This window comes from Medicago sativa, chromosome 7 (genome assembly GCF_051527215.1).
Source record: "Medicago sativa cultivar Bolivia chromosome 7, Bolivia_mono, whole genome shotgun sequence".
NCBI classification, from domain to species: Eukaryota; Viridiplantae; Streptophyta; class Magnoliopsida; order Fabales; family Fabaceae; genus Medicago; species Medicago sativa.
Window position 1 is genome coordinate 51,700,537 of NC_140755.1, and position 23,274 is coordinate 51,723,810.

The 23,274-nt window shown below is 33.2% G+C and overlaps 1 pseudogene across 1 annotated transcript; it reads right to left on the minus strand.

The window, feature by feature from the left end:
* Positions 1–1,221: 1,221 nt before the first annotated feature.
* Positions 1,222–14,699, minus strand: LOC146906593 (pentatricopeptide repeat-containing protein At1g02060, chloroplastic-like; annotated as a pseudogene). Its single transcript, XR_015020162.1, has 5 exons — positions 14,609–14,699; positions 13,462–13,715; positions 6,538–7,543; positions 3,512–4,347; positions 1,222–1,646 (listed from the first exon to the last, which is right to left on the minus strand). The product of XR_015020162.1 is annotated as a pentatricopeptide repeat-containing protein At1g02060, chloroplastic-like (transcript).
* Between the last annotated feature and the right edge of the window lie 8,575 nt (positions 14,700–23,274).

Sequence of the window (23,274 nt, forward strand, 5' to 3'; positions counted from 1 at the left end):
GAGTTTTTATCAATGTAATTACCGATTCTTTTAGAGTGTGTTTGGATGAGAAATGTTTTAAGAGAATTCAAATACTTTGAGGTGAATTTCATTGTTTGGATAATAATTTGAAGAATTTCCAAAATGCTGGAAATTTATGAAGTATTTTGTTCAAGTTAAATTTAAAAAATTTCAAATGACACCTAAAAGTTATGAATTTCAAAATTCTTCATTGTCATAATTTGTCAAAATTTTGCATTTTGGTCCTCAAATTTTCCAAAATTTTAAATTTGACCACAATAAATTTATAAAAAATTGTAAATTGACCCCTCAATTTTTTTGAAATTTACAAATTGACCCCTAATTTCATTTTTCAAATTTGGCCCAAAAAAATTGAAATCTATAAAAGTCGCCCAAAAATGATGACAGTAATTTTTTTTAATCCATCCAAACAATAATATTTAGGAATGAAATCAATTTAATTGAGTTATTTGAATTACCTACAATTCTAAATTCTTCAAAATTTCTCAATTACCCCATCCAATAACACTCTTAAGTTTACCGCAAATGTTAATCACTTTTGATTTGATTCTTGAGTCCTTCCTTTTCCAACGTGCCAATGTTTACTGGGTTTCTTACTTGTTTGACTCATCTAGTTTTGTAGTGGAAGGACAGAAATACCCTTACCTCTCAAATTACTCATCCAAATAACTTCTTTTCCAAAAAAGCCATAATCCCTCCTTTGTTTTACACCACTGGTCACCATCGTCGCTGCCATAGTGCTTAGCTTTCTCTCACTTCTCTAATCTCTAATCCCATCATTGCACCTTTTTTTTTTTTTTTTTTTTCCGTCTTCCACGTATTCCATAATCTTTTATAATATTTTCTCTTATAGTTTTTATATATCTTCCTCTACCAAGGATTAAAAAAAAAATGGTATGATTTGTGTATGAAAACAAAATTCTAAATTGAAAAACCACACAATAAATAAATCCTTTGGACAACATTAACGATGATTCATGTGGTTTAGAGATTCAACATCGCTACTCAAATAAGGCTCAAATCCAAATGTGAAATCACCATCGGACCTTCCACTTGACGACGATCTCTGGCGCGGCCACAAATTTACGAAACTCAGGTGAGTTAGAATTGGAGTTAGTGTTCGAACAAGATGAGTTGTAGAGTTCGAACTCCTTAAACTCTAAGAGTGACTGAGTTGAAATCAAATATGGAACAAGACACTTAATTTTAACACAGGAAATTAAACACGTGAGACTAGCAAAGGCAACATCACAGAGTCATGTAATACATATAAACTAGACTACCATTATTTTTGTAAAAGTAAAATAAAAACTAATGGAAATGATTGAACTCTTGAACGAATTTCCGGATAGTGTCTCAAAAATAAGGCAAAACAATGTGAAACTCGAGCGGCAGAAGATACTAGTGGATAGTGGAGACATCATGTTAAGGGTTAGAAAGTTTAGCATGAGGATCTAATTTGCTACATCTTTTCATCATTCCGCGTTGACGGCAACCTTGTTACTCTTTCCGACAGGAGACTTCAAGCAATTCATGAATATATGTCTGTCTTAGCATATTCTCATCCTCCACCACTAGCCTCGTCTAAATCGTTCATCACTCGAATGGAGAAATATCAGCCTGACCTGATCATTATATTAACTGTCATATGAGACAAACACTTCCCAGTATAATAAACAAACTCTAAACAATAACACTGAAGACACAATCATAACCAAGCATTAGTTAATAGTTCATTTGAATTTAGAAAAAAAGAGGGATCAACGTATTTCGCACTGTTCACTTTTTTTTTAACCCTTTTATCAATCTATACAGAGGAAGTAAACTTATTTGCATCTTAGTATTATAATCATGAACAACACCAAAACTTGCTTGACTATAACAATAAACATGATCAGGTTTATCAAGGTAAAACAAGACACTCCTCTAACTTTCCAATTTTGTGGCAATCACAGAAAATGAGCGTAACAGATTCTTTGAACTAGATGTTAAAACAATGGAGTCCTGACATTTATTTTCCAAACAGGCAGGTCAGTTGGTTAGCTAATGGATGATGATGCGGTTTTAACCAAGAGGTCCAGGATTCAAACTTTGATAAATAATAACATAATGACTAGTTTACTAACATTTATTTACCTAATTTCTTTTTAGCCAGCATGCATATATTTGAATATATTTACTAATTCCTTTTGGTTTGGGCATTAGAATATATTTGAATAATAACTATAGAAGACACAATCTGTTAGGAAAGATTATGAAGACAGAGTAAGGACAACACTTAGTCCAATAGTTCGTTAGAAGGAATCATCCAGAAAAATTGGACAATTAAAAGAGGAATTCATTCTCTAAGTCCAATTGCATAGCTTTTGTATGACACGTGAGGTTTGTTGTGAAGGGGAAACCTTGAAGAAATGGACCAATAGTTAAATATAAGGGGAAACAAACGAAAACTATAGTTCATACTAAATAGATATCAGGAGTTAAATGGTCTATCATTTGAAATAATTTATATCAGTGTATAATGTTGTTGATTGATTCATAAAGTCACTCTACGGCTTTGGCTGTACTTGTTGTTGAGTGTGTATCTTGTTGGTGTGGTGGTTGTGTACAAGTAAACTTCGTGTCTAAATAGCACCGAACAACACGGAAACTTGTTAAATCACAAGAATCAACATCAGCAGGTTATTAAGAGAAAACAGGACACTCTCTCAAACAGGTTATTTTAGATTTCTTGTGATCTTCGCACACTAAGAATGTGTGAAGGGCTGCTGCTGCAGTGCCTCATTACTTTAGACTTATTTACATAATATAAAAGAAATATCCTTTACCACACCATTAAGTTAAATCATCAATTCAATTTTTCATGTAAAATATTTAAAAAAACGCGAGAGGACAAGAAGCTGAATGGCTTATATCTCTAGAAATGGTAATGATGATCAATTAGACACACCTACAGGATTAGAATACAGAAACATATTGAGAAAGTTTACAGATCTGCATCAGAAACCAAGGCATTTGATTAAGTCTCCAGATATTAAAATTCAGTTTATTCCAAAGAAACTATCTTGAACTTATACGTAAGTAGTCCTTCATTATCACGTTGCTAGATCCTAGAAATCCCTGATCATATGGATTGATACTATTTTCTGACTACTGAAAGACTCGGATCTTGAATTAACAAGTGTGGCATATAACAGATTGAGTTAAAAGTTAGATGCTGGAGAGTTGGTCAGTATTGAAAGCATTTTTCAAAAAAAATATGTGAACAATGAAAAGAATTATTAGATTAGCACAATTCTGATCTTTCTCACATGTTCAGAAAAATTGAAACCGCAAAAAAAAAAAAAAAACACAATAGAACAAAGAAGAAACAAAAAGGAATTTTTTCTATTTTCGAAACCAAATTACATCTATGATTAGCAACAATGACCAAGCATATAAAAAGGTCAAATTTATACAAATGCAGTAATTATTAGGCAAAACATATTACCAATATTTAATTAGCCATTGATGATAGTCCCAGGAAGCAACATAGGAGTCCAGATTGAATTGCCTATTAGGCATAGCCCTCATTTACGACCTTCCACAATCTGCATTGACTCGGCCAGACCCTGTTTTCAGCAGATAATGGATCCCTAACTTCTTTTCATGCCAATCTAGCCTCTTAATCTGTTGAATGTATCGTATCACGTAGTATACACGCCAAACTAAAATACTCTATTTTTTTTTTTTGAAGAAATCAACTAAAATACTCTATTACTTATTAGAATAGTAAATATGAACAAACTACCACATGTAGAAGCTTATGATTTTAACTTTATAAGAATCAAAATGGAAAAGATCATGTCTTGGTATTCTCTTTGATATAAATGCAGCCTCCTCTGTTCTACCCCCTGCCTCTAAAGCAGCTACCAGATCATTTAGGCATATCAAGTCCTGATGTAAACCCTTCTCCACCAATTCATAGCATAAACGAAATGCTTCTGAAGCCTTGTTCAGTTTACAAAGATCGAGAATAACAATATTACACAAATCAATGTCGATATTCTCATTATTTTTCAAACTAAAAATCAACAGTTTGCATGCTTCCGATGCCCTTCTTTTGTTGCAAAGAAATTGAACAACCTCATCCATTTTAACACGGAATCCATTCTTATAAATCAACTCGGTAATTTTGAATGCTTTAACTTGGGGTCCACGGTCAAAAAGTAGCTGTAAACACTTAGTTGAAAAGTTTATTGAGTACAGAATGTGTAACGCCCAGGATTTTGATCCAAGACATTACGCCTAATTCATTCTCATTTTTTCGAAAATTACTACTATTTCCTTTTTTATCATCAATAATAAATTCGTAGCAAAACCTATACAATATTCTTTACATAATTTAATAAAAATTCTTAAACTAATATCCTTCAAAATTACTTCTAAAATTACAATTCAATAAAAAACCCAATTTTTATCCCCGCGTACGCTTTCATCACAAACTTCACATATCATCTTTGGTACCTACAACATTATATTAATGTAAGGGTCAATTTCCTTATCCAAATTGGTTCATACTCAAAGCACAAGAAACAATGTCATAGAATAGACAGTATCAAAACTTCTCAATCAAAAAGAATTAAGAAAAATACATTCAAATCATATGCTTCAAAGTAAGGTTCACACACATCTTATTTGCAATAAAATAGTTTAATCACTTATCAACACACAGATGAATAACAACACACATATGTATAACAAACCCAATACAATGCAATTATGTGTAAGATGCATGCTCTTAAATACTACATGATCCGGATATAACCCGACACACAGGCACCACACAGAAATATAATTGCAATTCCCGCCACTAAAGCATCCACACAGAATATAATTGCAATTCCCGCCACTAAGGCACCACACAGATGCATATACCATGCATGATCATGAAAATGCAGATTATAACCCGCCACTAAGGCAACACACAGATATATAATATTAATCCGCCACTAAGGCAATTACAGCCAAATATTAACGCATCATCAAACACACAACCAATAGTCAATCATTTCACAAACTCACATTTTCATATTTCTCTTTTCTTTTAATTCATCAAAAATCTAACATTTCTTGTCCAACATCACAAAAACATATAAAGCATAATAATATAAAATATATCAATTCACACCACATTATCATACAAAACTTTCATATAAAACATAATTAAGAATAATCACTCAAAATTAATAATAATCACTTTTAAAAAGGATTAATTTTACCATGAAAATACGTTTTAATTATTTTTCTTTTTAAAAGACAAAAATTGCTACCTCTACTTAATAACACAGCCTAGCACTTAGTATGGACGTATGGGAAAAATCCCTTACCTTGGACTGCTTCCCTTCCTAAGCTGCGACTTTATGCCTCAAATTCGCAGCTACGGTGCAAACACGATTCATCACACTCCAATAATTATTTTGAAGATTGAACCATAGAAACCAAGAAATAGCGTGGTACAGACATGATGGTTTTTAGAAAAAGATTGTTAGATGCACACTTGTGAGAGACTACAAATCTTTTGGATGGACCAAGTGGTGGAGGCATATGAATCTAAATGGTATAAACAATGTGTAAACTCAATGAAAGAGGCGTGAGTTTCCTGATATGGGGAGAGAGACTACATTTTTCCTAATGACGGTTAGGCAGGACAACCAACTTAAATATTGCTCCTAATTATTTAGAACTCAATTCATGGAAATTTGAATAGGATTCAATGGGCAAAGTGAGAGAGGGATCAGAGAAAGAGCAATATGAGTTTTAACTAGGGAAGGAAGCCGGTCTTCTGTATTTGGGCCATTAAAGAAACTAATATGTTAATTGAGAGAAGGAAAATTTGTGAAATTAAATATAGACAGTATCGGCACTTAACAGACACGTTCAATGACTTTAAGGAAGGAAGATTAACTTGTATAAGAAAGAGAAGGCACAAATGATCATGGTCATGGGTCTGTTGTTGACTGAAACGGTTTCCTCTTATGCCAAATATGAGTTGGTTTTCTATGCTATTATTTCTCTCCAAGCATGACCACTACACTAATAATTAGGAGGCAATATGCAATGTATTTGACTAGGTAGTTAGGCAACCAAAATGATGTGTACCGTAAAGATTCCTTAAAAAAAACGTGTACTATAATATATATACACACATATATAGTCTAAACCAAACACTAATTTAATAATTTATATAATACAAATTAACTTTAAAATAAATCACAAATTAAAATGCAGCAATAAAGGATTAGAATAAAAAAAAACATTTAAGAAATAATTATCTTATTTTCTCCATCCCAAATTGATTTATAAAGATTAAAGTAGATGGAATAAAATTCAAGTTCTAATTGATTAATTAACCAAAGTAGAAAATGTCAAGATTTCCATAAATATTTTACACATAAAATAAGTTGTAGTAAATTATAAATCAAGAAAAATATTACGAATGACATATATATAATGTATAAAATATCGGGATGTTACAGAATGCCAAGTAGATGTTTGTTTATATGAGCTCTTTAGCATTTTCTCTAGTGTCTCTTTAGCAAGGAGAGGCTTATCCTTCCGAAGAAAACCATCGATCAAATAGTCATAAATATCAATGTTAGGAAGAAAATCCCTCCTCAGCATCCATACCAAAAGCCCGTATCCGTTTTCGTATGAACCTTCTTTACAAGCCCCAAAATCACTATCTGGTATGATAGGGGATCTTGTGTGCCCCTTTTCATGAGCTGTCTAAGTATCCTTTCGGCTTTCTTTGTTTTCCCATTTTCACACAAATACTGGAAAATACGCTTATAAGAAGCAGCCAGCGGCTTAGGGCCATAGCTACTTAACAAAATTTCCTTCTCAAATAACTCGTCAAAAAGCATCTCTGCGTTATCATAGTCCCCTTTCTGACATAAAGTCCGTATCAGAACACTGTACGAGGCAGAATCTGCTGAGACCTCTAATTTTTTCATGTTTTCAAAAACCTTGAAAGCTTCATCAAGGTTTCCAGCACAACAATGTGAATTAATCAGTGTATTGAAGGTACATGCCTCCGGAATAGATCCACCATCGCCTTTCATTTGTTCCAAAATCTCTTTCATCTTATCCCACTTTTGTGCCTCACAAAGTCCTTTTATTAAAGTATTATACGTAACTATATTCGGCTTAAGCCCTCTACCATTCATCTCTTCAAGAATATCGAAAGCCTCATCGACTTCTTGTTTCATACAGTACCCTCGAATCAAAGTCGTATAAGTAACAACATCAGGACTCAAATCCTTACATTTCTTACTCATACCATTGACCAAATTATGTGCTACCTTAATCTTCCCTGCTCTACACAAACCATCAACAAGCGTGTTATACGTAACAACATCCGGATCACAATCAAAACTCGTCATTTCCTTAAAAAAAAATAAAACCCTTCATCAACCATTGAATTCTTACAAAATCCTCGAATCAAAATATTATACGTATATGTATCCGCTCTAACACCATACTGTTAGAATTTCTTCTAATATTTTGTGGGCTACAATCAATTGTTAGTTTTGGTTTTAATAAAAACGGACTGATGTTGTGATCCATTTGATGATGCTTAGGCCCTAATAAAAGTGATCAATAAATATTAGGCTTTTGGGCACTTAATCTGATTTGTGTAGAAACATAGTGTAGGCCCAAACACTAGGCCCATGATGGGTGGTGCCTAGGGTTGCACGGTTATAAATTGAGAGGCTAGGTCCCCTTTGCCATCACTCTGACTATTCTGCTCATTAGCGGTTTGCCCCATCGAAAACCTAAGTCCGGAGCATGTGAAAGGCAAAGGAAGACTCTTGTCTCAAACCTCGGCGAGTCCGGTAAGTGTGTTCTAATTTCATATAATATGTCGATCTTGATGATTTAAAATTTTTACACGTGGTATCAGAGCCTAATATTATATGATTTAGAACCCTAATTTTAAATTTGATCTTTCCGTCATGATATATAATTTGGGGTTTATATAATTTGGGGTTTTCAAAGTTAATTTTTCTTTCCAACGTGAAGTTGGTTAAATTTCCTCAATTTTGTGTGAACTCAACGATTGCCGGTGTCTGGGATTTTGGTTTCAATTCCGGATTATTATTCTTCCTTCCATTGACAACCTTCTTAGTGTGTGCGATTTCTTTAGTTTTGTTTATTTTGATTGAAAGCATTTGTTTATAATATAATCCCACAATACTTTAACGATTTTGATGAAATTGGTTCAAGCGTTCCATAGTTATTGGCACTCCAGTATTCAACCACTATTCAAATTCATAAGCCTGAATGAGTAATATAACTATGTCCTCTCGTTTAATAACCACCATTTAATTTGGAGTTATTCAAGTGTTGGTTTCATCAAAATTTATCAATGGTACTTGAAATCGCTGTTAGTTGCTAAAATTAAGGACCGGCGACGTACGTGAACTAATTTCAGTTTTTTGTTTGATTCATGGTATTAATATTTTATTACTACTATGAATAAGTGCCGAAATTATTCTTTCCTTATATGTTTCGATCCAAACAACAATCTCCTCTTTTGTGCATTCATGTGATGCAAGTATCGTTTATGGGTTTTATAACAACCATGATCAAGTTGGTTCATTCATGTTGGTATTGTTTGGACTTTTCCGGTTTATATAAGTGGACATGTTTTGTTTTAACATTGTTGTTGAATCAGCATGGCTTCTTTATTTTCTTGAAGTATTTGGCAACTTTGATGTATCTCTCATGCTTTGAATGTTTCTGTTTCTGCTTTGAATGTTTCTTTAATAATTGTTTGCTCAATTATTATTATTTTTATGTGTCAGAGATGTATTAATACACCTGAAATTGGTAAATTGATCCATTTTTGTGTGGCTCATTCTTCTGTTAAGTTTATGGATAGTTTCCTTTATATATGACTATAGTTTCTATTTTATTATTTGAGTGGATTTGAGATTTGGTTTATGCATAGATTGAAGTTGCTTTAAAAAAAAATATGTTTATCATGATTGAATTACAATTGCATTTGTGGAACCAGAGATAATTTTGAGAAGTCATGTTCAAATTAAGGTCATGTATTTTTGTGCTACTCTTTTTGATGTTGTTTTTGTCACTAAAAAATTGATTTTGTATTTGTTTCTGTTGCCATAAGGTTTGCGATTTTTGAAACAATTTTCACATGTTGTGATTCATTTTGTATGTGCATCTAGTGTGTATAAACATTGACATGATTACTATATGAATATTCCATCAAGCATAATTTCATTTTATCTCAAATCTAGAATGAAACATCATGATTAATATTTGATGGATCAAAATTTGCATATTCAAGAGGATTTGATTTGATTTTGATGGATTGATTTGTTTTGAAATTTAAGTAATCTGATTGGGATTAATTTCCAAACATATATTTTTTATTTATGGGAATAAATTTTATTCTGTGAAATGTGTAAATATTTGGTGTCAATTAAATATGAGAATCTTATAGAATTTGAACTCATATATTTTCAAGGACGTGAGTCTAAAATATTATATGTGAAAATCTCTTTTATAGAAGTGAATTATTCTATTAAAGTGTTGTAATTGTGAAATTACTTTAGACTCAGTTTTGTCAATATCACCAAATACCAATGTATATGAATTTATTTTGTATAAATTCTATATTGCCTTGTTCTTATTGGTATGCTCGCTTGTGGAATATCATAAAAGTTAATTTTTGAGCAATTCTGAAGGCAATTGAAAACTATTATCCTTGTATTGTATTGATATATTATTGGAGTCTTTCTTTTGTTATACTGGTTTGTTGTTGAATTATGAACCAATTGAGATGACAATATGCCAAATTGTGCGGAACTTTCTTTAAGTCATCAAAGCTTAATGACTCTACAAGGAAAATTGATTACACTTTTCGAGGTTAGCCAAGATTTAATTAATTTAAATTCTTTTATTGAATTTGATTACACATGTTCCCTTATTTTATAGGGGATGGACATATCCTATTGGTGTAATATTAATTGATATGACCATTGTGTGATAGAGAATATAGTTGAATATTTGTTTAAATATTTTAAGAGTCTTGGATTGATAATCCAACTATCATTCTCTATCAAGTGAGAGAATCTTATATGTCAATTATCTATTAATGAGAAGCAAATATAATTTGTTGGTGAATACTCTTTTGTTTATCATGGAGACTTACATTGAGGATATTATAGTCTTTTCTTAAATATTTTTTGTGACTATTTTGTCTTTTATCCTCAATAGTGGTGAAATTCAAGTCCCATATATTTCCGCTGTGTAGGTAATTGATTTAAATCATTACTTGTTAATGAGATTATGAGGTTAGAGGTAATAGTACTTTTACAAAAGATAGCACATAATTATATGTTGATTTTCTTTTATGTGCTTTTAACGTACTATTTTATCGCATTGCATCAAACAAAATTACGATGAATGCAAATTGAAACGATATTGACCAGTTTAGATGCATTTAAATGATGCATAATTTTTCTGTGTCATCTATATTTTGACAAGAGTAATTGATTCCTATGCAAAAAGAATTTCTTGCGTTGATATAGGTCGTTACCACCAAAGTGGGACCGCCTCTATTGATTGATTGATGAAATTTCCTTTTGTAGTTTGAGGGATGTTTTTAATTGTAACATGTAGTTTCCTGCCCAAAGGTGGTTATTGCATTTTACAATTAAAAATTTATTTGGGATAAGTTATTGGAGAATGTTTTGAACTAAGGAATTTGCCTGCCCAAAGGTGACAAATTTCTGAATTCAATACATGCTCATTGATTAACTTAACTGATGTTTTGACTAGGGTTATAACCTTAGTTTGTACATTCTGCCCAAAGGTGATTGTACAATTATATTGGCCTCATTGTGATAGCTTGTTTATTTTGTGCTATATCTTGTCAAATGATATATTTTGATGCATTCATGTTTTGTCTCATATATTTCCTCAATGGATAATTGTTATGCTTTTATTATTCATTGATTAACTTATATAAGATGGATTTATTGGAGTATATGTTGAACCAAAGAATTTGTTTGCCCAAAGGTGACAATTTCCCAAGTTCAATGTATCCTCATTGATTAACTCATTTGAGGTTTTGGCTTGGGTTTCGACCTTAGTTTGTGCATTCTGCCCAAAGGTGATTGTACAATTATATTGGCCTCGTTATGATTGCTTATTTATTTTGAGCTGAATCTTGTCTTATGACATATTTTAATGAATTCATGTTTTGTACAAACAATGCGTTTCTCTGTAAATAATTGTTCTACTTCCATCGAGATGTTAAACAAGTCAAATTTTAACAAATGGAAGTAAGATTTTGAGTTGTCTCTAGGAGAACGTGCATGAACTGTAATAACCTTTTAGTGAGTGGGAGATGTCAACTTAATTTTAGATTAATATGATTTAAGAGAAACTGTGAAGTCAGTGGGAGATGTCAATTTAATTTCTTATTATGATCTAGGAGTAATTGTGAAGTCAGTGGGAGATGTCACCATAATAATATATCTTTCACGTAACCTTCATTTACTATGAATCTTGTTTGCATTACCTTTTGAAGCAACTTTGTTTTAGTTTTACTCTTGGAGGTAGAAAACTAAGTTTGAGATTAAACTCACATAACCTTGCTTCATCCTTTGTTCATCTATATACATTATCTCTTGTAGACGGTTCATGACTCCCTGGATCTTTTGTTGATGGTTTATATAATTTGTCTTTGACTTCACATAACCTTGTTTTGTCTTTTGTTGTCAAAACTTTTGTTGTTATAAGGTCTAATGTTGAGGAAGACATCCTTTACTTTATGACATAAGCACTTAGATCATATTTATTGGGGAAAGGGCTGAGAAATTAATCGAAGTAAATATTCTACCTTTCTTAAAGTTTGATGATCCAGGTACTTGTGTGGATTGCATTAGAAGCAAATTTACTAAAACCAAAGGTTATAACTAGCATTTTTGAACCCTTTGAAATTGTCGAAAATGAAATTAGTGGCTCCCAACTCCTACAATTTATGGTAATGAATTATTTATTACATTCATTGGCTTCCTAACCTTGACATTAATTGTTCTTTTAACCAAATGACTTAGGTTCATTGTTTTCAAGAGTCATTTTGAATAACATGAATACTGTGGATTCTTTTGATGCATTTGGTTAGTGGGAGTTTGAATTTTATATTATTAATTTTTTGATGATGAATTTTTCTTTCACTTATTTTCTTTGATATATTGATGTGAATTTCCATTCAATTTAATTATTGATGATGAGATGAATTCTTGTATATATCAAATATCAAATGTGAAAAATTATAGGTCAGTGTTGAAGGGATCACTATGCTGGTGATCAACACTATTTTGGAGCTGAGGCATTACATGTGAAAAATTTGAGCTCAATGTTGACAGGATCTTTATGCCGTCTGTTAACATTATTTTGGTGCTGATGTGTTATGTGTGAAAATTAGAGCTCAGTGTCGTTGAGATCACTATGCCGGTGATTGACACTATTTTGGAGCTGAGGCAATGTGGTTTTCCGTGGACCACATAATTTCTCTAGCTTTAAGGCATTTGAGAGAAATCACATAATTTCTTTGGCTTTAAGCATTTGAGAGAAATCACATAATTTCACTAGCTTTAAGGCATTGAGAGAAATTGAGGACCGACAATGAAAATGATAGTATGGTCGATGATCACGTTGACATATCATTTCTTGCTACACTATACACAGATGACTAGTCGACAAAATTGGTGATATTTGTAACCATGGAAGGTGTTGTATCAATTAAGGATATAACTACCGCCATGATTTGATATCATTCGGTTCTTAGTTGGACGGAGTCTTTATTAAGTGTTGCATCATGGGGTCATGTAGTGGCCACGTTAGGAAGTTTGTTATCAGTTCGAGAGTCGTTTTCAAAAATTATTTTTAAATTTTTATTTTTATTTTATTTTTAAAATAGACAATTGATTTTGCCCAAGTGGGAGAATGTTAGAATTTCTTCTAATATTTTGTGGGCTACAATCAATTGTTGGTTTTGGTTTTAATAAAAACGGACTGATGTTGTGATCCATTTGATGATGCTTAGGCCCTAATAAAAGTGATCAATAAATATTGGGCTTTTGGGCACTTAATCTGATTTGTGTAGAAACATAGTGTAGGCCCAAACACTATGCCCATGATGGGTGGTGCCTAGGGTTGCACGGTTATAAATTGAGAGGCTAGGTCCCCTTTGCCATCACTCTGACTATTCTGCTCATTAGCGGTTTGCCCCATCGAAAACCCTAAGTCCGGAGCATGTGAAAGGCAAAGGAAGACTCTTGTCTCAAACCTCGGCGAGTCCGGTAAGTGTGTTCTAATTTCATATAATATGTCGATCTTGATGATTTAAAATTTTTACACATACGTCTTAAGCATCTCATCATAAACCTCTTTCTCCATATTAGTCCTACCCCGTCTAAGCAAAACCAATAAAACACTATTAAACGTAACAACATCCGGCGAAACACGAATCAACTTCATATTCTCAAAAAGCTTCGCAGACTCTTTAAACAATCCAGCTTCACCATAACTCCTAATCAAGCTATTAAAAAACCTATCTTCAAGCTTAACTTCACCATTAGACCTTTTATCAATAGAATACAGAAGATTAAATTCTTGTTAGGCTGATTTAGATGAAGGTATTAAAGTGTCAAGGAATGGACCTGATTCTTTTGACACTTCAATACCGTCATTTAAACCAAACTAACAAGAATTTAATCTTCTGAATGGAACGATGGGAACGCCGGTCGAATGTTGGAGTCCTGCTGCTTGGCAAGTTTGAATTTACCCCATTTAAAGGTAAGACAATTGTTGTAGTTGGAAGGTGCATTCCAACTACAAGAATTGTCTTACTTTGGATGAAGCAATTCAAACTTGTTAATAGGCAGGACTCCAACATTCGATAAGCATCTTGAATGCTGGTATTCAAGTGTCAAGGAATGCACCTCATTCTTTTGACACTTGAATACCATCATTCAAGATGCTGATTGTATTTTGGAGTCTTGCTGCTTAGCAAGTTTGAATTTGCCCCATTCAGTGGTAAGATAATTGTTGTAATAATTGTTGTAGTTTGAAGGTGCAACCCGAATGTGATATAATGTAATGTAATGTACCTTTTTATTCGAATTTATTCAATACGCAATTTGAATTCGAATTCACGCTGTCGCAATTTTAATTATTCGAATACGCAATTATTCACAATTGAAAATGGGACTTTAATTGAAATTATCAAAACGCAATTTTTATTCAAAAGCACGATAATGTTAAGGAAAATGTAGCAAAATGTGCGCGACATATTAATAAAAACATAAAAAAGATCCAAATCAATTAGGCATTACAAGTCATTACATTCATTCATTTTCATCGTCACACAAGTCAATCGGGTTGCCCGCTACAGTCCCTGCCACACCTGCTTTTGGTTGAGGACCAAAGTAACATGTCCTCCTGCTCCTCCTCAACCTCGACTAATTGTACACCGGTACCTTCGAATCCTTCTTTTTGACGGAACCATCACATGTGATTTCGTGCCATGTCATAGGCGATTTTTCTTTCTTCTTCTCATCACCCTGAACGTTACCCTGGTTTTGATTCTGAGACATGTCTACATAAAATGAAATTGACGATCAAAACCTAAACTAAACAACAATGAGATAAAATCATTAGATCAAAATCTAACCCTAAACCTAAACTATCATCAAAACCTACACCTAAATCTAAACAATTTTACAACAATTCATCAAAACATAATTCTAACAATTCTAACCTAAACTATCCTAAAATCATAAAACATAAACCTAACAATTCTAACAATTTTAACAATTCTACAACAAATCGTCAAAACAATAAAACCTAAACATAAATCTAACATATCATAAAATCAATAAAACCTATATAATCGAAATTTAAAAAAAAAAACACAAACAATTTAACAACAAAACAACAATGCAATAAGATTCAAAACACATACTTGTTTTTGTGATTGAAATTGGCTTAGAATGGCTTGAAATGACTGAAAATCGCACCTTAGAGAATAAAAAACGTAACAATGGAGTTTTGGAAACTCCTATGCCAGTTCTGTTCTTATAACAAAACATCGGTAGTTAACTACCGAGGTTTTCCTCGGCAGTTAACTGCAGCCGGTTCCAGCAAACTTCGGTAGTTAACTAACGAGGGGCATTTGAAAACTCGTGTTTCTCAGCCAAACCAAATGTGTCAACAACAATTTTAAAAAAGTATAGATGATGAATTGAACCGTTTATTTGATTAGAGGGTTATGTTTTATTCATTTTTTTTACTGTAGTAAATCACAAACCGAAGAGGGTTGGTTCAATTTTTTTTTAAAGTAAATAGGAAAATACTAACAAAATTGTAAAATCTAATAATTATTCACTCAAAATTTGAGAAAAAGACAAAAATCTCTTTGAAATTGTTAAACGTTAGACAAAAATTTCCTTTGTTAATTTCCTTTGTCAATCAATATGACGTGGTTGTTAACTGTTTACATGACGTAGTCTAACATGTCATGTTGTTTCATAGGGGTAATCGTGTTTTTTTATTTCCAATTTCTTTTTTCGAAAAGAAAACAACTGAATTTTTTTCACATATATAAGCAAATACTCCCTCAAATGTAACAAAAAAATAAATACTCCCTTCAAATTTCACACTTATGTGCAAAATATCCTCTAAAATTGACAAAAAAAAAAAAACCAAATTGATCTTTTGTGACAAACAAAATTTCTTGTGCTTTAATTGATTTAGTGTAAAGGGTTTCATCCTTATGAGTATCAACAAATTAGAGAAGAATATTATGAATTGTATTGAATGTACATAGAAGAATTACAATTCAAAAAAACTGTTTTGCGTCACATGTTATGGTTTAGTAGCATGATCTAGCAATAAGCATTACTTTCTTAAGTTTTTCATCATCTGCACTGTAATAGCCCGATTTTTCACTAGATTTAATTTAATTATTTTTACGTGTGTTTATATGTGCTCTTATGTGATTAATTGCTTCTGTGTGCATTTTTGGTTGGGAGTTGTAGAATTCGGTGTTAGAAGGGTATTTTGGTCATTTTGTGAGAAGGGTTAATTTAGTAATTTTGATGAGGATTATTTTTAGTGCTTAGTGAGAGCCGTTGTTATTTTACTAAGTATTAGGGAGTTGTAGTGAATTGTTTCATAACTGGTAAGTGACCGTTATTATTATATTTTACTGTTAAACGGGTAGAAACATTTTGAATTAGATTAGTAAAGGGGTTAGGCCCATTAAGGCATTGTGAGTTGAGCCCAATTATGTAGAACCTATATAAACTCTAGTCTTTAGAGAAAAATAGGGTTACATAATCATTTTACACATTTTGAGAGGAGATGGAGAGAGAAAGAGCAAGAGAATATAAGAGTTTGAAGAGGAAAGCTAGAGGGAGCTAGAGGAAGGTAGAGATTCAAGAGTTGGAGCTAAAGTGAAGCCTTAGCTTGAGTTTGTGAAAAATTAGGGCAAGAGGGTTAGAATTCAATCATAATTAATAGTTGTGACTTCTTCCCTAATTCTTTGCTTAAGTGATTAATTTGACTTTGGTTGTAGAAATTCGTGATTAATTTTAATGATAAGATTATATGCATGAATTGAATGATAATTGAGTTGTTGTTGAATTTGTATGTCAAAATGGGTATATATGAATATGATATGTTTTTGTGTGAAATTGATGAAGAATGAAGTTGTGGTTGTTAACTTGTGGATGATTTCATGATTAGATGTTGTTGTTGTTGTTGTTAGATGTGTTGTTGATGAATTGATGCATTGGGTATCATGAATTGGTGAATTATGAAGAGATTTGTTGTTGTTGTTGTTGTTGAAAGTTGTGGAAGTTTTGGTGAATTTTGTTGAGTTGATGTTTTAATCTCAAATTTGATGCATGTTTGAGTGTTTTGAAATGTATATGACCTGTAAACATCTTTTGGATTGAGTTTTGGGGTTTTGAATGATCAAAATTGGGATTTTGGGTGAAAAGGGTTGAAACCCGTAATAATTTTTCTGCATAATTATGATTGTTCGCTTAAGCGAACGCGTAAGCGAACATCATAGCAGGTTCTGAAACTTGTCGCTTAAGCGAACCAGGCCTTCGCTAAAGCAAACCTGCCCAGTTTCAACAACCTTTGATTTTCGTTTCGGGCACTTGGGGACCAATCCGGGCTTTCTAAAAATTTTCTTTTGACTTGTTTAACCTCTGTTTATACACTTAAACCTACTGGAACATCGTTTGAATCGAATTGGACTTGATTTTGTGAATTGAACTTAACTTTTGAAAAATGGTACAAGAACGTCGATTTTCGGAAAACTCATTTTACTCACGAAATTGGAGTAAGGTTAAGGTTGTATACTAATTATATGATTTCTAAAAATGGTTGTGATTGGTTTCATCAAGTCTTGACTTGTTTCGCTTTGAAAATGGGATTTTCTTGAAAAGTGATAAGGAGAGACGAACTTTGTGATTCTCATGATTTCGTCGTATTTGACCGGTGTGCAATGATAGACGAACTTTGTTGAAAATGGTTCTTCAAAGCCGATTACCTTATAAATCTTTCATGAATAGTCTTAGATGATTAAATGAATGTATGTGAATGATTATTGAGGGTTGAGTATGATGTTTATCATAAGATGTTGTATTGATCCACTTACTTGGTTTATGAGAAAGTATATGGATTTGTTGAGCTATATTGTGTAGTTGATGTTGATGTATGTTAATACATGATGATGACTCTTATTTGAATTGTGATTTGTTGAATGTGTGGGCATGAATACTTGATAATGCAATTGTTGATGAACTAGTCAATGTAACTGGAGGTGTACTTTTACATTGTCGTTGGTGGTTGTTTATGTTGGAGTTTTGCATTATTGGGTCGTTGATGTATGTCCATGCATCGTAATCATATTGAGTCATATGAGAAATGTAAAAGGAGGTGTACTTTTACATAGTTGGTTGTAAGAGGAGGTGTACTCTTACTTAAGATGTTCGGTTGACATCTAATGGTTGTTGATATGATACCACATGCATATATGTGTCGAGTAGGTGCATTGCATATCGACATGATTCGTGACATGTGAATGATGATTGTTGGTGATGAACGTGTTTAATGATTACATGCTTGATATACTTGGAATGGTTGTATGTGTATATGAAAGTTAACTGCTCTTGTGAAATATCTGAGACTTGAATTGTTCATTTATGTCAAATTATTATATATTGATTATGATTGATGTAAAGCTAACCTCCAGTGGTTTTGACCGCCTACCTGTCTGTATGGATGGGTAGACGCTGTGCTGGAGTAGTTCGCTTTTGGTGAGTGCTTGGATAGCGGGAGCTAATCTCCGCTATCGGTTTGGAGTCGTAGGTTTAGACTCTGATTAGGTTGTCGGTGTCCTTATGCTTTTGTTGGATTTATTTTGCTTTGAGATTTGACCCACTTGTCGGGATTTGGAGAATTTATATGATGATGTGTATTGACCATGGCATATATATTTTTGGAGATGTATGATTTGTATCCGCTGCGACTGTTGAGATATTTTTATATATGCATGTTATTTTGGATTTTGTTGAGACGTAGCGTCTATTTCTTGAATATATGCTTTATTCGCGTGTTTTATCGCTTAAATAGAAATAGGGCGTTACATGCACCAGCAAGCACTCCTTTCTTAGTAGCATGATTCAACAATATACAAATAGTAGCCTAAATTAAGGAGTAGTTTGGTAAGCTACATAAAATATTTGAGTCTCCGTGATCTATTCCTTATTAGAATTCATTACGAAAGCTATAAGCAAATTTATATATGATTCTTATATATAAGCAAAGTCCAATGGTTCTGAATCCAGTTGCAACTAAATGCCCAAAGTACATCAATATTTATCATACCATAATTTTAGCCCCTTAACTTTACCTACATAATACACATAAAAATTCACTCATTGATTCGAAGGACAAGCCCCACCCATCATAATTAAAAAGGGTATCGATCTCTTAACACCTAAAAGGCCTCAACATCATAAACAACTTATTGAACAATCCATTTCAAATGGTCCGTCAACATAAATCATAAAGCCACGTAACAAAAAGGAAACAATGCAAGATCTCCATCCTATTACGTATCAGAGCAACCCTAAGACGACGCGTGAGGAGGTCAACTCACATCAACAGCTAATCCTGGTTATCTGCACGTTATCCACGTAGAGGCAACATTCAAACAGAAGGGGTGAGATTCACATTCAATAATAATAAGCATATAATTTATCAACAGAATTTAACAACATAAATAACAACAATTTTAACATCATAAACAACAATTATACAACGTAAATGCTTCTCATAATTGCTCATTATCAACTTATTGAATATAACAACACTTGACAACACGACAACAACATCGACAACCCAACATCAATGACAACTCAACATCAGCGACATATGCAACAACAACTTCATCAGCTTGACAACTTAATTATGCATGTGTTACCAATCAGGGCATCAAGCCCTCAACTTTTTATGAATGATATACATTCCAGGGCATAAACCCTCAACTTTAAATATGAATGACTAAGCATTCCAGGGCATGAGCCCTCAATTTTAAATATGAATGACTAAGCATTCCAGGGCATGAGCCCTCAACTTTAAACGATGATGCATGGACTCAACAACAACGACCAACAACTTCAATGACATAGACAAACAAATTGCAACTTTAACGACATTGACGACAACAGCGACAACGACGACAACAACGACTTCGCATCATAATATCATAATTCATCAGTCATAAACAACATCATATAACTGTTTTATCTTGGTTTTTCGGGTGTCAAACATTGATTACGTTTGAACCTTTTAACCTTTGATATCTCATTTTTTCTTGGGAAGGGAAAAAATAAGCAAAACCCTTGAGAATCGAGGTTCGGGAGTTGTTTTCGCTACGGGAAGGTGTTAGGCACCCATAACGACTATAGTATCCTATAGGAACCGTCTTTACTTTTTACGCGCGCGCTTTATTTTTAAATGCTATTTGAAAGTGATATTTACACCCAAGAATTTACTAAGTGAAGAATTGGAGGGAGAAGAATGTGTTTGAATTTTTATTTTATTTGAATTGAAGGAATTTTGTCCTTGCCTACGTACCCGTTTAAGGGATCAAATCCACCGTAGTTCTCTTCCAAAAATGTTTTTTTGTTTTTTGTTGGTTGATTTTAAGTTTGAAAATGGGATTTTGAAGAATAAGAGAGAGAGGCCTTAAAGGCATGAGACTTTAAGAAAAAGTGAGGTTTGATTAGTGATTTTGGAAAGAAGTCAAGTATGATTAAGATTCATTGAAATTTGATCAAGAAAATAACGAGAAAATTAATGGGGTTTTGAACCCCAAAGTTTATTAAGAAAATGGTTTGAGTGATATTGTTCATATTTTTTGGAAAAGAGATTTTTCTAAGTGTAAAGCCTAAGCATTCATCTAAACATACAATCCTAAACATACATCTAAACATGCATATTCTAGCCATACATCTAAAGTGAGGTGTGTGCATGTGTCGGTGCTTGTGTCGGTGTACATTATTAGAGTCCATTGTCTTTTACATCATTGGCCTAGATACATTCTATGGTCTTTGCAAGAAATTGAAATTTGCATAAAAGTAAAGTACAAAATCCCTAGGTTATACATGCTAAACCTTTGCAAGAAATGTAAATTGCAAGAAATTTAAACCTAGAGATGGGATGAGAATGCTATGAATGAAACATGAATGAGAGGGTTAGTAGCATAATATATGATATAGTAAAAAATGTGAGCAAGTAAATGATCACAAAAGACTTCAAAATGCATAACAAAACTAAGGTAAAACATATCTAAAATTTGACCATAAAGGCAAAGCTAATACATGACCCATAATCCTCACATTTCAATCAACTTCCAAAAGCTTCATTCCATTTTTTTAAAAAAATGAGGATTAAAGGCAAAATATCAAACTAAGCAATTATGGTACATTTTAGACTTCATTATTCGCAAATGCAAATCACATAACTTGTGGAACAAGATATTAACAAATCATATCACAATCAGTAACAAAGCTACAAATCCAGAGGCATATCTATCACAAAATCCATATAACAAGGTTCAACATTATGTATCAAGATTTATAGATCAAGAAATATGCAAAATTCCACGGGACTTATCAAGAAAAATGGACAAACACCAAGTTACCACCACTTAGCTCTCTAATTAGTCTTATCACGTAAAAAGCATCAAGAATTATCAAGGATACCAAGAAAAATAATAGGCAATTTTTTAGAAGTTTTTATCATAGAAATAGAACATGTAGGAGGCGCAGATAGCAACATACAGTATGTGAATAATAAAGAAAGTGGCAAGAATGCAGAAGTCCCTAAAACACAGGCCCAAGCCCAACCTTGAACGGGTCTGGATCACACAGGAGGGGTTCAGAGGCGTCAGATCAATCCAGGAAGCTGAACCCTGGATCTAACGGCTCAGGACGCATGGGGGTGGACCGGTATCAGATCGGTCCGGTTTAGCTAGTTATAAAAGGGCGAGGGTACCGGTTTAATTCATTCCTCCCATCCCTTTCTCTCTCTAACCCTCTCTCTCTCACTATCTCTCTCTGCTCTCTTTATTTCGCCGGATTCTGGAAAGAACGACCGAAGAAGATGAAGGTTGGTCGGGATCTTCAAGGATCCCGCCGGAATCTTCATCGGCTCCGCCGCGAAGTCCAGTTTCCGGCGAGTCTAAAACCTTCGCCGATCTAATCAAACAATACACCAAAAGCTTCGTATTCTACTCCTAATGCCAAAAATCTAAACCGTTTCTCAAGATGAGCCCTAGATCGACGTAGATCGGAAGAAATAGGTTACGGTTTGGTGGTTTTTCAAAGTTTCGAAACGTTTCTTGAAAGGAAAGGTCCCTAACCCTTCGATCTACGCCGATCTAAGCTCTAGGTTCCTTCTATACGATTATCAAACAACAACACCACATACAAATCACCTACGTGCAAGAGTGAAACGAAAAAAAACAAGATAAGAAGCCTTACCTAATCGAAATTGGAGAATCTGGGAGGAAAGACGAATGGAGAATTTCGCACTTCTCTTTATCCTTCTTGTATAAGCCTTCGAATTGAAAACAGATTGGTAATTTCACTTTTTCTTCCTCTTCTCACCTTCGTGAATCTTCTTGAGCTTTTCTGGTGATTTTTGAATCGTTGAGTACTCTGTGGTGTTGTTTTATTGTTGATGATGATGAGAATTGAGAGCTTCTGTGATGAATTGCTGAGAATCAAGCGAAATTGAAACGGTTAGGGTTTCTGGATTCATGTGTTCTTCGCAGAATTCATGTGAATTTGGGGGTTTTGATTCATTTTTCTGGAAAATGAAAATGGGAATCTGTTTGTGGTGAGTTGGCATCCATTCATGGTCTCTGACTTGTGCAGTAAATGCACTATTTATAGCCTGCCATGTGTGACCCTGTGCCAATGCAAAAACGCCACCTGGACTTGGACTGAAATTCGAACAAAAGGACTGGATTTGGACTTGGGACCTTCTTGCAATTTTTGAAAGTTGGAGGACTGTTCTGCAATTAAAAAAAGGACTAAAACAAAAGTTTGACCTAAAAATTAAAAGACCTAAAATAAGATGACACAAAGGGGCTAAAATGCAATTTTAGAATTTTTAGGACTAAAATGAAATTAAAATAAAATTGAATTAAAATTTGTAAAACGGAAAATAACGTAATGTGAAACGATTAAAATTGACAAAACGGACTAAAATGAACCAATTACCTAAATGAGGTACTTTAAATTAACCTCTCTCTGCCGAAATTTCGTGTGAAAAGACCAAAATGCCCCTAGGGACTAAAACGACTTGAAATGATTCAGATGTAATTTTAAAAAGGTTTTTTTTTGACATGGAATTTAAGCAAGAGCTTTATACAAACAAATTAAAAGACTCAGAGACAATTTTTAGAAATTCAACAGGGTTAATATGTGAAAAGACTAAACTGCCCTTAGGGGCTAAACTGACTCAAAATGACTTTAAATGCAATTCTTAAAATGGGTTTTGACATAGAATTGAAATAAGGACTTATTCAAACCAGTGGAAAAGACTCAAACAATTTTTCGAAGATTGAAAGAAATTTTA